This window comes from Hyla sarda, unplaced genomic scaffold (assembly GCF_029499605.1).
Source record: "Hyla sarda isolate aHylSar1 unplaced genomic scaffold, aHylSar1.hap1 scaffold_776, whole genome shotgun sequence".
Lineage (NCBI taxonomy): Eukaryota > Metazoa > Chordata > Amphibia > Anura > Hylidae > Hyla > Hyla sarda.
Genome location: NW_026610799.1, coordinates 132,746 through 145,954, shown reverse-complemented (window position 1 = coordinate 145,954; position 13,209 = coordinate 132,746). Strand labels below are relative to the sequence as shown.

The following is a 13,209-nucleotide window of genomic DNA, read 5'->3' as shown; positions in this document are numbered from 1 at the left end:
ACAACAACAACCCAGCTTTGTTGTGTATGTAACCATAGGGATTGTGATGTCACCTAGAACCTTCACAGCAGCGACAGCTTTATGAGGAGCATCAGCACTGCTCTGCCTGAGCAGAACCATCACCGCCATAGGTTGTCAAATAACCCGGATTTAACCCACACAGGTAAGTCCAATGGGGTGCAGGCATGTCCTCTATGCTTACAGCTTCCCGTGGGTGTTGGTTTGATACCGTTTGGGGACAGCCAAGGAGGCATCTGCAGGCAACAAAGGTAGGTGTGTGCTTGTGTGTGTGTTTCCTATGCAGATCCTAAGCCCAGTGTCACATGCAAGTAGGAGGAGTAAGAAGGGTTCCTGGCAAATCCGGGTTATGGATTGCATTTAAAAAGGCCCCGTGGGAGTGCAATGGGCCCCTGTCTTGCTGCTTAGCAATAATGGTATGGGTTTAGGTTCTGCTGTGTGTACTGGTGGTTGACTGCCCCCCAGCCCAGAGTGTGCATGGAAAATTGTCTGGCAGCCTCCCTGACAGCAAGCAGTGATAGTGCCCATGAAGGGGACCTTGTTGGGCCCGCCCCTTTCACGGTTATCGCTTCTCGGCCTTTTGGCTAAGATCAAGTGTAGTATCTGTTCTTATCAGTTTAATATCTGATACGTCCCCTATCTGGGGACCATATATTAAATGGATTTTTGAGAACGGGGGCCGATTTCGAAGCTTGCTTCCGTCGCCCTATGCATTGACCCGATATGGCAGTATCTTCGGGTACAGTGCACCACCCCCTTACAGGGTTAAAAAGAAAGATTCCTACTTTCATTGCTACCTGCTTGCTGGCTAGCCAGCTAGCCAGCCCTGTGGGCCTTGCTGCTGCTGCTGCTGCTGCTGCTGCAGCCAAAAAACAAAAGGTGGTGCTGCTGCTGCTTCTGCTGCTTCTGCTTGTGTCTGGCCGCTGTTGGAGCGTCCAGGCACAGGACTTCTGCTGCTGCTGACTAAATGGCCTCCTTAATTGGATCATTTGAGTAGCCAGCACACCTGTGCAGGTAGGGCATGACATGATAGGCAGCTGCCTTGATAGCGGGTGGGTGCTGAATGTTCCTAATTGACAAAATAAGATTAATGCTTATGAAGAAATATAAAATCTCATCCCTTCCCCAATATCGCGCCACACCCCTACCCCTTAATTCCCTGGTTGAACTTGATGGACATATGTCTTTTTTCGACCGTACTAACTATGTAACTATGTAACATAACATGGGGGGGTCTCCTGGCTGTTCACACAGGTGTGTCATTGCTGTACATTGACCATGCATTGCTTCTGTGGTATTGCAAAGGCAAAGACAAATGCTTCCAGCCATCCATTGCACTAATGGATTGGTCATCAGCTGGCTGTCTATGTCCCGCATCAATATAGACCAAAGTACAGAGGGTTAGGCTATGCTATAGTGCACCTACCTGATGCATCAGAAGGTGCGAGGCCCTTGCTAAATTCTGTGCACAGACTTTGAGATCTATGCTTTAGACTGTATCTAAACCTGCTCCAACATGGACTGACATTCTGGCCTACTTTCAGCCGATGCGACTTGTCTGTCGCTGAACAGTCGCTTTTTATGTATTCAGCACCTATGTATAATGTTGTAAAAATGCTCTAGAAGCTAAAGTCGCAGAAATGTCACACATATTTGGCCTGCAACTTTCTGTGCGACAAATTCAGACAGGAAAAATCAGTATAAATCCTTAGAAAATTATCCCCCAGTGTCTCCATCTGCTGGCGGTATTGAATAAGCATTGCTGCACTGATGGGGTATGCATTAGACGAAAAAAAAGAAGAAAAAGAAGAATAATACGCCCAGAAAAGAGGCGAAAAGGAGAAAAACGTAAAAAAACGTGAAAAAAAAGTAAGAGGAAGAGAAGGGAAAAAAAGGTGGAAATGGGTTTAAAAGTGATTTCGGCGGAGAATATATATATATATATATATATATATATATATATATATATATACGCGCACACACACACATATATATAAACGTATTCTCCGTTGAGATATTGCAGCCGCTGCTGTGTCCAGGCCCAGGAGCCTTAGCACTGTGCTGTGATGTCACTCAATACCACTGACATCACTAGGTGTAAACAACATCTCTCCTTTGCTGTGTATGTGACTATGGAGCTGTTTGGTGATGTCGTCTATTATGGCCTTCATAGAAGCAACAGGAGATTGTTGCATCCATCTAGAACCCTCAGAACTACAGTGCTATGATGTCACTCACTTCCACAGGCCTTGCAGAGTGTAAACAACAACAACCCAGCTTTGTTGTGTATGTAACCATAGGGATTGTGATGTCACCTAGAACCTTCACAGCAGCGACAGCTTTATGAGGAGCATCAGCACTGCTCTGCCTGAGCAGAACCATCACCGCCATAGGTTGTCAAATAACCCGGATTTAACCCACACAGGTAAGTCCAATGGGGTGCAGGCATGTCCTCTATGCTTACAGCTTCCCGTGGGTGTTGGTTTGATACCGTTTGGGGACAGCCAAGGAGGCATCTGCAGGCAACAAAGGTAGGTGTGTGCTTGTGTGTGTGTTTCCTATGCAGATCCTAAGCCCAGTGTCACATGCAAGTAGGAGGAGTAAGAAGGGTTCCTGGCAAATCCGGGTTATGGATTGCATTTAAAAAGGCCCCGTGGGAGTGCAATGGGCCCCTGTCTTGCTGCTTAGCAATAATGGTATGGGTTTAGGTTCTGCTGTGTGTACTGGTGGTTGACTGCCCCCCAGCCCAGAGTGTGCATGGAAAATTGTCTGGCAGCCTCCCTGACAGCAAGCAGTGATAGTGCCCATGAAGGGGACCTTGTTGGGCCCGCCCCTTTCACGGTTATCGCTTCTCGGCCTTTTGGCTAAGATCAAGTGTAGTATCTGTTCTTATCAGTTTAATATCTGATACGTCCCCTATCTGGGGACCATATATTAAATGGATTTTTGAGAACGGGGGCCGATTTCGAAGCTTGCTTCCGTCGCCCTATGCATTGACCCGATATGGCAGTATCTTCGGGTACAGTGCACCACCCCCTTACAGGGTTAAAAAGAAAGATTCCTACTTTCATTGCTACCTGCTTGCTGGCTAGCCAGCTAGCCAGCCCTGTGGGCCTTGCTGCTGCTGCTGCTGCTGCTGCTGCAGCCAAAAAACAAAAGGTGGTGCTGCTGCTGCTTCTGCTGCTTCTGCTTGTGTCTGGCCGCTGTTGGAGCGTCCAGGCACAGGACTTCTGCTGCTGCTGACTAAATGGCCTCCTTAATTGGATCATTTGAGTAGCCAGCACACCTGTGCAGGTAGGGCATGACATGATAGGCAGCTGCCTTGATAGCGGGTGGGTGCTGAATGTTCCTAATTGACAAAATAAGATTAATGCTTATGAAGAAATATAAAATCTCATCCCTTCCCCAATATCGCGCCACACCCCTACCCCTTAATTCCCTGGTTGAACTTGATGGACATATGTCTTTTTTCGACCGTACTAACTATGTAACTATGTAACATAACATGGGGGGGTCTCCTGGCTGTTCACACAGGTGTGTCATTGCTGTACATTGACCATGCATTGCTTCTGTGGTATTGCAAAGGCAAAGACAAATGCTTCCAGCCATCCATTGCACTAATGGATTGGTCATCAGCTGGCTGTCTATGTCCCGCATCAATATAGACCAAAGTACAGAGGGTTAGGCTATGCTATAGTGCACCTACCTGATGCATCAGAAGGTGCGAGGCCCTTGCTAAATTCTGTGCACAGACTTTGAGATCTATGCTTTAGACTGTATCTAAACCTGCTCCAACATGGACTGACATTCTGGCCTACTTTCAGCCGATGCGACTTGTCTGTCGCTGAACAGTCGCTTTTTATGTATTCAGCACCTATGTATAATGTTGTAAAAATGCTCTAGAAGCTAAAGTCGCAGAAATGTCACACATATTTGGCCTGCAACTTTCTGTGCGACAAATTCAGACAGGAAAAATCAGTATAAATCCTTAGAAAATTATCCCCCAGTGTCTCCATCTGCTGGCGGTATTGAATAAGCATTGCTGCACTGATGGGGTATGCATTAGACGAAAAAAAAGAAGAAAAAGAAGAATAATACGCCCAGAAAAGAGGCGAAAAGGAGAAAAACGTAAAAAAACGTGAAAAAAAAGTAAGAGGAAGAGAAGGGAAAAAAAGGTGGAAATGGGTTTAAAAGTGATTTCGGCGGAGAAATATATATATATATATATATATATATATATATATATATATATATACGCGCACACACACACATATATATAAACGTATTCTCCGTTGAGATATTGCAGCCGCTGCTGTGTCCAGGCCCAGGAGCCTTAGCACTGTGCTGTGATGTCACTCAATACCACTGACATCACTAGGTGTAAACAACATCTCTCCTTTGCTGTGTATGTGACTATGGAGCTGTTTGGTGATGTCGTCTATTATGGCCTTCATAGAAGCAACAGGAGATTGTTGCATCCATCTAGAACCCTCAGAACTACAGTGCTATGATGTCACTCACTTCCACAGGCCTTGCAGAGTGTAAACAACAACAACCCAGCTTTGTTGTGTATGTAACCATAGGGATTGTGATGTCACCTAGAACCTTCACAGCAGCGACAGCTTTATGAGGAGCATCAGCACTGCTCTGCCTGAGCAGAACCATCACCGCCATAGGTTGTCAAATAACCCGGATTTAACCCACACAGGTAAGTCCAATGGGGTGCAGGCATGTCCTCTATGCTTACAGCTTCCCGTGGGTGTTGGTTTGATACCGTTTGGGGACAGCCAAGGAGGCATCTGCAGGCAACAAAGGTAGGTGTGTGCTTGTGTGTGTGTTTCCTATGCAGATCCTAAGCCCAGTGTCACATGCAAGTAGGAGGAGTAAGAAGGGTTCCTGGCAAATCCGGGTTATGGATTGCATTTAAAAAGGCCCCGTGGGAGTGCAATGGGCCCCTGTCTTGCTGCTTAGCAATAATGGTATGGGTTTAGGTTCTGCTGTGTGTACTGGTGGTTGACTGCCCCCCAGCCCAGAGTGTGCATGGAAAATTGTCTGGCAGCCTCCCTGACAGCAAGCAGTGATAGTGCCCATGAAGGGGACCTTGTTGGGCCCGCCCCTTTCACGGTTATCGCTTCTCGGCCTTTTGGCTAAGATCAAGTGTAGTATCTGTTCTTATCAGTTTAATATCTGATACGTCCCCTATCTGGGGACCATATATTAAATGGATTTTTGAGAACGGGGGCCGATTTCGAAGCTTGCTTCCGTCGCCCTATGCATTGACCCGATATGGCAGTATCTTCGGGTACAGTGCACCACCCCCTTACAGGGTTAAAAAGAAAGATTCCTACTTTCATTGCTACCTGCTTGCTGGCTAGCCAGCTAGCCAGCCCTGTGGGCCTTGCTGCTGCTGCTGCTGCTGCAGCCAAAAAACAAAAGGTGGTGCTGCTGCTGCTTCTGCTGCTTCTGCTTGTGTCTGGCCGCTGTTGGAGCGTCCAGGCACAGGACTTCTGCTGCTGCTGACTAAATGGCCTCCTTAATTGGATCATTTGAGTAGCCAGCACACCTGTGCAGGTAGGGCATGACATGATAGGCAGCTGCCTTGATAGCGGGTGGGTGCTGAATGTTCCTAATTGACAAAATAAGATTAATGCTTATGAAGAAATATAAAATCTCATCCCTTCCCCAATATCGCGCCACACCCCTACCCCTTAATTCCCTGGTTGAACTTGATGGACATATGTCTTTTTTCGACCGTACTAACTATGTAACTATGTAACATAACATGGGGGGGTCTCCTGGCTGTTCACACAGGTGTGTCATTGCTGTACATTGACCATGCATTGCTTCTGTGGTATTGCAAAGGCAAAGACAAATGCTTCCAGCCATCCATTGCACTAATGGATTGGTCATCAGCTGGCTGTCTATGTCCCGCATCAATATAGACCAAAGTACAGAGGGTTAGGCTATGCTATAGTGCACCTACCTGATGCATCAGAAGGTGCGAGGCCCTTGCTAAATTCTGTGCACAGACTTTGAGATCTATGCTTTAGACTGTATCTAAACCTGCTCCAACATGGACTGACATTCTGGCCTACTTTCAGCCGATGCGACTTGTCTGTCGCTGAACAGTCGCTTTTTATGTATTCAGCACCTATGTATAATGTTGTAAAAATGCTCTAGAAGCTAAAGTCGCAGAAATGTCACACATATTTGGCCTGCAACTTTCTGTGCGACAAATTCAGACAGGAAAAATCAGTATAAATCCTTAGAAAATTATCCCCCAGTGTCTCCATCTGCTGGCGGTATTGAATAAGCATTGCTGCACTGATGGGGTATGCATTAGACGAAAAAAAAGAAGAAAAAGAAGAATAATACGCCCAGAAAAGAGGCGAAAAGGAGAAAAACGTAAAAAAACGTGAAAAAAAAGTAAGAGGAAGAGAAGGGAAAAAAAGGTGGAAATGGGTTTAAAAGTGATTTCGGCGGAGAAATATATATATATATATATATATATATATATATATATATATATATACGCGCACACACACACATATATATAAACGTATTCTCCGTTGAGATATTGCAGCCGCTGCTGTGTCCAGGCCCAGGAGCCTTAGCACTGTGCTGTGATGTCACTCAATACCACTGACATCACTAGGTGTAAACAACATCTCTCCTTTGCTGTGTATGTGACTATGGAGCTGTTTGGTGATGTCGTCTATTATGGCCTTCATAGAAGCAACAGGAGATTGTTGCATCCATCTAGAACCCTCAGAACTACAGTGCTATGATGTCACTCACTTCCACAGGCCTTGCAGAGTGTAAACAACAACAACCCAGCTTTGTTGTGTATGTAACCATAGGGATTGTGATGTCACCTAGAACCTTCACAGCAGCGACAGCTTTATGAGGAGCATCAGCACTGCTCTGCCTGAGCAGAACCATCACCGCCATAGGTTGTCAAATAACCCGGATTTAACCCACACAGGTAAGTCCAATGGGGTGCAGGCATGTCCTCTATGCTTACAGCTTCCCGTGGGTGTTGGTTTGATACCGTTTGGGGACAGCCAAGGAGGCATCTGCAGGCAACAAAGGTAGGTGTGTGCTTGTGTGTGTGTTTCCTATGCAGATCCTAAGCCCAGTGTCACATGCAAGTAGGAGGAGTAAGAAGGGTTCCTGGCAAATCCGGGTTATGGATTGCATTTAAAAAGGCCCCGTGGGAGTGCAATGGGCCCCTGTCTTGCTGCTTAGCAATAATGGTATGGGTTTAGGTTCTGCTGTGTGTACTGGTGGTTGACTGCCCCCCAGCCCAGAGTGTGCATGGAAAATTGTCTGGCAGCCTCCCTGACAGCAAGCAGTGATAGTGCCCATGAAGGGGACCTTGTTGGGCCCGCCCCTTTCACGGTTATCGCTTCTCGGCCTTTTGGCTAAGATCAAGTGTAGTATCTGTTCTTATCAGTTTAATATCTGATACGTCCCCTATCTGGGGACCATATATTAAATGGATTTTTGAGAACGGGGGCCGATTTCGAAGCTTGCTTCCGTCGCCCTATGCATTGACCCGATATGGCAGTATCTTCGGGTACAGTGCACCACCCCCTTACAGGGTTAAAAAGAAAGATTCCTACTTTCATTGCTACCTGCTTGCTGGCTAGCCAGCTAGCCAGCCCTGTGGGCCTTGCTGCTGCTGCTGCTGCTGCTGCTGCTGCAGCCAAAAAACAAAAGGTGGTGCTGCTGCTGCTTCTGCTGCTTCTGCTTGTGTCTGGCCGCTGTTGGAGCGTCCAGGCACAGGACTTCTGCTGCTGCTGACTAAATGGCCTCCTTAATTGGATCATTTGAGTAGCCAGCACACCTGTGCAGGTAGGGCATGACATGATAGGCAGCTGCATAGGCAGCTGCCTTGATAGCGGGTGGGTGCTGAATGTTCCTAATTGACAAAATAAGATTAATGCTTATGAAGAAATATAAAATCTCATCCCTTCCCCAATATCGCGCCACACCCCTACCCCTTAATTCCCTGGTTGAACTTGATGGACATATGTCTTTTTTCGACCGTACTAACTATGTAACTATGTAACATAACATGGGGGGGTCTCCTGGCTGTTCACACAGGTGTGTCATTGCTGTACATTGACCATGCATTGCTTCTGTGGTATTGCAAAGGCAAAGACAAATGCTTCCAGCCATCCATTGCACTAATGGATTGGTCATCAGCTGGCTGTCTATGTCCCGCATCAATATAGACCAAAGTACAGAGGGTTAGGCTATGCTATAGTGCACCTACCTGATGCATCAGAAGGTGCGAGGCCCTTGCTAAATTCTGTGCACAGACTTTGAGATCTATGCTTTAGACTGTATCTAAACCTGCTCCAACATGGACTGACATTCTGGCCTACTTTCAGCCGATGCGACTTGTCTGTCGCTGAACAGTCGCTTTTTATGTATTCAGCACCTATGTATAATGTTGTAAAAATGCTCTAGAAGCTAAAGTCGCAGAAATGTCACACATATTTGGCCTGCAACTTTCTGTGCGACAAATTCAGACAGGAAAAATCAGTATAAATCCTTAGAAAATTATCCCCCAGTGTCTCCATCTGCTGGCGGTATTGAATAAGCATTGCTGCACTGATGGGGTATGCATTAGACGAAAAAAAAGAAGAAAAAGAAGAATAATACGCCCAGAAAAGAGGCGAAAAGGAGAAAAACGTAAAAAAACGTGAAAAAAAAGTAAGAGGAAGAGAAGGGAAAAAAAGGTGGAAATGGGTTTAAAAGTGATTTCGGCGGAGAAATATATATATATATATATATATATATATATATATATATATATACGCGCACACACACACATATATATAAACGTATTCTCCGTTGAGATATTGCAGCCGCTGCTGTGTCCAGGCCCAGGAGCCTTAGCACTGTGCTGTGATGTCACTCAATACCACTGACATCACTAGGTGTAAACAACATCTCTCCTTTGCTGTGTATGTGACTATGGAGCTGTTTGGTGATGTCGTCTATTATGGCCTTCATAGAAGCAACAGGAGATTGTTGCATCCATCTAGAACCCTCAGAACTACAGTGCTATGATGTCACTCACTTCCACAGGCCTTGCAGAGTGTAAACAACAACAACCCAGCTTTGTTGTGTATGTAACCATAGGGATTGTGATGTCACCTAGAACCTTCACAGCAGCGACAGCTTTATGAGGAGCATCAGCACTGCTCTGCCTGAGCAGAACCATCACCGCCATAGGTTGTCAAATAACCCGGATTTAACCCACACAGGTAAGTCCAATGGGGTGCAGGCATGTCCTCTATGCTTACAGCTTCCCGTGGGTGTTGGTTTGATACCGTTTGGGGACAGCCAAGGAGGCATCTGCAGGCAACAAAGGTAGGTGTGTGCTTGTGTGTGTGTTTCCTATGCAGATCCTAAGCCCAGTGTCACATGCAAGTAGGAGGAGTAAGAAGGGTTCCTGGCAAATCCGGGTTATGGATTGCATTTAAAAAGGCCCCGTGGGAGTGCAATGGGCCCCTGTCTTGCTGCTTAGCAATAATGGTATGGGTTTAGGTTCTGCTGTGTGTACTGGTGGTTGACTGCCCCCCAGCCCAGAGTGTGCATGGAAAATTGTCTGGCAGCCTCCCTGACAGCAAGCAGTGATAGTGCCCATGAAGGGGACCTTGTTGGGCCCGCCCCTTTCACGGTTATCGCTTCTCGGCCTTTTGGCTAAGATCAAGTGTAGTATCTGTTCTTATCAGTTTAATATCTGATACGTCCCCTATCTGGGGACCATATATTAAATGGATTTTTGAGAACGGGGGCCGATTTCGAAGCTTGCTTCCGTCGCCCTATGCATTGACCCGATATGGCAGTATCTTCGGGTACAGTGCACCACCCCCTTACAGGGTTAAAAAGAAAGATTCCTACTTTCATTGCTACCTGCTTGCTGGCTAGCCAGCTAGCCAGCCCTGTGGGCCTTGCTGCTGCTGCTGCTGCTGCTGCAGCCAAAAAACAAAAGGTGGTGCTGCTGCTGCTTCTGCTGCTTCTGCTTGTGTCTGGCCGCTGTTGGAGCGTCCAGGCACAGGACTTCTGCTGCTGCTGACTAAATGGCCTCCTTAATTGGATCATTTGAGTAGCCAGCACACCTGTGCAGGTAGGGCATGACATGATAGGCAGCTGCCTTGATAGCGGGTGGGTGCTGAATGTTCCTAATTGACAAAATAAGATTAATGCTTATGAAGAAATATAAAATCTCATCCCTTCCCCAATATCGCGCCACACCCCTACCCCTTAATTCCCTGGTTGAACTTGATGGACATATGTCTTTTTTCGACCGTACTAACTATGTAACTATGTAACATAACATGGGGGGGTCTCCTGGCTGTTCACACAGGTGTGTCATTGCTGTACATTGACCATGCATTGCTTCTGTGGTATTGCAAAGGCAAAGACAAATGCTTCCAGCCATCCATTGCACTAATGGATTGGTCATCAGCTGGCTGTCTATGTCCCGCATCAATATAGACCAAAGTACAGAGGGTTAGGCTATGCTATAGTGCACCTACCTGATGCATCAGAAGGTGCGAGGCCCTTGCTAAATTCTGTGCACAGACTTTGAGATCTATGCTTTAGACTGTATCTAAACCTGCTCCAACATGGACTGACATTCTGGCCTACTTTCAGCCGATGCGACTTGTCTGTCGCTGAACAGTCGCTTTTTATGTATTCAGCACCTATGTATAATGTTGTAAAAATGCTCTAGAAGCTAAAGTCGCAGAAATGTCACACATATTTGGCCTGCAACTTTCTGTGCGACAAATTCAGACAGGAAAAATCAGTATAAATCCTTAGAAAATTATCCCCCAGTGTCTCCATCTGCTGGCGGTATTGAATAAGCATTGCTGCACTGATGGGGTATGCATTAGACGAAAAAAAAGAAGAAAAAGAAGAATAATACGCCCAGAAAAGAGGCGAAAAGGAGAAAAACGTAAAAAAACGTGAAAAAAAAGTAAGAGGAAGAGAAGGGAAAAAAAGGTGGAAATGGGTTTAAAAGTGATTTCGGCGGAGAAATATATATATATATATATATATATATATATATATATATATATACGCGCACACACACACATATATATAAACGTATTCTCCGTTGAGATATTGCAGCCGCTGCTGTGTCCAGGCCCAGGAGCCTTAGCACTGTGCTGTGATGTCACTCAATACCACTGACATCACTAGGTGTAAACAACATCTCTCCTTTGCTGTGTATGTGACTATGGAGCTGTTTGGTGATGTCGTCTATTATGGCCTTCATAGAAGCAACAGGAGATTGTTGCATCCATCTAGAACCCTCAGAACTACAGTGCTATGATGTCACTCACTTCCACAGGCCTTGCAGAGTGTAAACAACAACAACCCAGCTTTGTTGTGTATGTAACCATAGGGATTGTGATGTCACCTAGAACCTTCACAGCAGCGACAGCTTTATGAGGAGCATCAGCACTGCTCTGCCTGAGCAGAACCATCACCGCCATAGGTTGTCAAATAACCCGGATTTAACCCACACAGGTAAGTCCAATGGGGTGCAGGCATGTCCTCTATGCTTACAGCTTCCCGTGGGTGTTGGTTTGATACCGTTTGGGGACAGCCAAGGAGGCATCTGCAGGCAACAAAGGTAGGTGTGTGCTTGTGTGTGTGTTTCCTATGCAGATCCTAAGCCCAGTGTCACATGCAAGTAGGAGGAGTAAGAAGGGTTCCTGGCAAATCCGGGTTATGGATTGCATTTAAAAAGGCCCCGTGGGAGTGCAATGGGCCCCTGTCTTGCTGCTTAGCAATAATGGTATGGGTTTAGGTTCTGCTGTGTGTACTGGTGGTTGACTGCCCCCCAGCCCAGAGTGTGCATGGAAAATTGTCTGGCAGCCTCCCTGACAGCAAGCAGTGATAGTGCCCATGAAGGGGACCTTGTTGGGCCCGCCCCTTTCACGGTTATCGCTTCTCGGCCTTTTGGCTAAGATCAAGTGTAGTATCTGTTCTTATCAGTTTAATATCTGATACGTCCCCTATCTGGGGACCATATATTAAATGGATTTTTGAGAACGGGGGCCGATTTCGAAGCTTGCTTCCGTCGCCCTATGCATTGACCCGATATGGCAGTATCTTCGGGTACAGTGCACCACCCCCTTACAGGGTTAAAAAGAAAGATTCCTACTTTCATTGCTACCTGCTTGCTGGCTAGCCAGCTAGCCAGCCCTGTGGGCCTTGCTGCTGCTGCTGCTGCTGCTGCAGCCAAAAAACAAAAGGTGGTGCTGCTGCTGCTTCTGCTGCTTCTGCTTGTGTCTGGCCGCTGTTGGAGCGTCCAGGCACAGGACTTCTGCTGCTGCTGACTAAATGGCCTCCTTAATTGGATCATTTGAGTAGCCAGCACACCTGTGCAGGTAGGGCATGACATGATAGGCAGCTGCCTTGATAGCGGGTGGGTGCTGAATGTTCCTAATTGACAAAATAAGATTAATGCTTATGAAGAAATATAAAATCTCATCCCTTCCCCAATATCGCGCCACACCCCTACCCCTTAATTCCCTGGTTGAACTTGATGGACATATGTCTTTTTTCGACCGTACTAACTATGTAACTATGTAACATAACATGGGGGGGTCTCCTGGCTGTTCACACAGGTGTGTCATTGCTGTACATTGACCATGCATTGCTTCTGTGGTATTGCAAAGGCAAAGACAAATGCTTCCAGCCATCCATTGCACTAATGGATTGGTCATCAGCTGGCTGTCTATGTCCCGCATCAATATAGACCAAAGTACAGAGGGTTAGGCTATGCTATAGTGCACCTACCTGATGCATCAGAAGGTGCGAGGCCCTTGCTAAATTCTGTGCACAGACTTTGAGATCTATGCTTTAGACTGTATCTAAACCTGCTCCAACATGGACTGACATTCTGGCCTACTTTCAGCCGATGCGACTTGTCTGTCGCTGAACAGTCGCTTTTTATGTATTCAGCACCTATGTATAATGTTGTAAAAATGCTCTAGAAGCTAAAGTCGCAGAAATGTCACACATATTTGGCCTGCAACTTTCTGTGCGACAAATTCAGACAGGAAAAATCAGTATAAATCCTTAGAAAATTATCCCCCAGTGTCTCCATCTGCTGGCGGTATTGAATAAGCATTGCTGCACTGATGGGGTATG

The 13,209-nt window shown here is 46.3% G+C and overlaps 6 non-coding genes across 6 annotated transcripts; all 6 read left to right on the top strand.

Annotated features, from left to right (window-relative positions):
• The first annotated feature begins 582 nt into the window (after positions 1-582).
• Positions 583-773, top strand: LOC130346145 (U2 spliceosomal RNA). The gene has a single exon (XR_008884506.1). It is a non-coding gene; the product is annotated as a U2 spliceosomal RNA (small nuclear RNA).
• Positions 774-2,862: 2,089 nt separating this feature from the next.
• On the top strand, positions 2,863-3,053 carry LOC130346144 (U2 spliceosomal RNA). Its single transcript, XR_008884505.1, has one exon. It is a non-coding gene; the product is annotated as a U2 spliceosomal RNA (small nuclear RNA).
• Positions 3,054-5,145: 2,092 nt separating this feature from the next.
• LOC130346143 (U2 spliceosomal RNA) lies at positions 5,146-5,336 on the top strand. The gene has a single exon (XR_008884504.1). It is a non-coding gene; the product is annotated as a U2 spliceosomal RNA (small nuclear RNA).
• Positions 5,337-7,422: 2,086 nt separating this feature from the next.
• Positions 7,423-7,613, top strand: LOC130346214 (U2 spliceosomal RNA). The gene has a single exon (XR_008884567.1). It is a non-coding gene; the product is annotated as a U2 spliceosomal RNA (small nuclear RNA).
• Positions 7,614-9,718: 2,105 nt separating this feature from the next.
• On the top strand, positions 9,719-9,909 carry LOC130346213 (U2 spliceosomal RNA). The gene has a single exon (XR_008884566.1). It is a non-coding gene; the product is annotated as a U2 spliceosomal RNA (small nuclear RNA).
• A 2,087-nt stretch (positions 9,910-11,996) lies between these two features.
• Positions 11,997-12,187, top strand: LOC130346212 (U2 spliceosomal RNA). The gene has a single exon (XR_008884565.1). It is a non-coding gene; the product is annotated as a U2 spliceosomal RNA (small nuclear RNA).
• Positions 12,188-13,209: the final 1,022 nt, after the last annotated feature.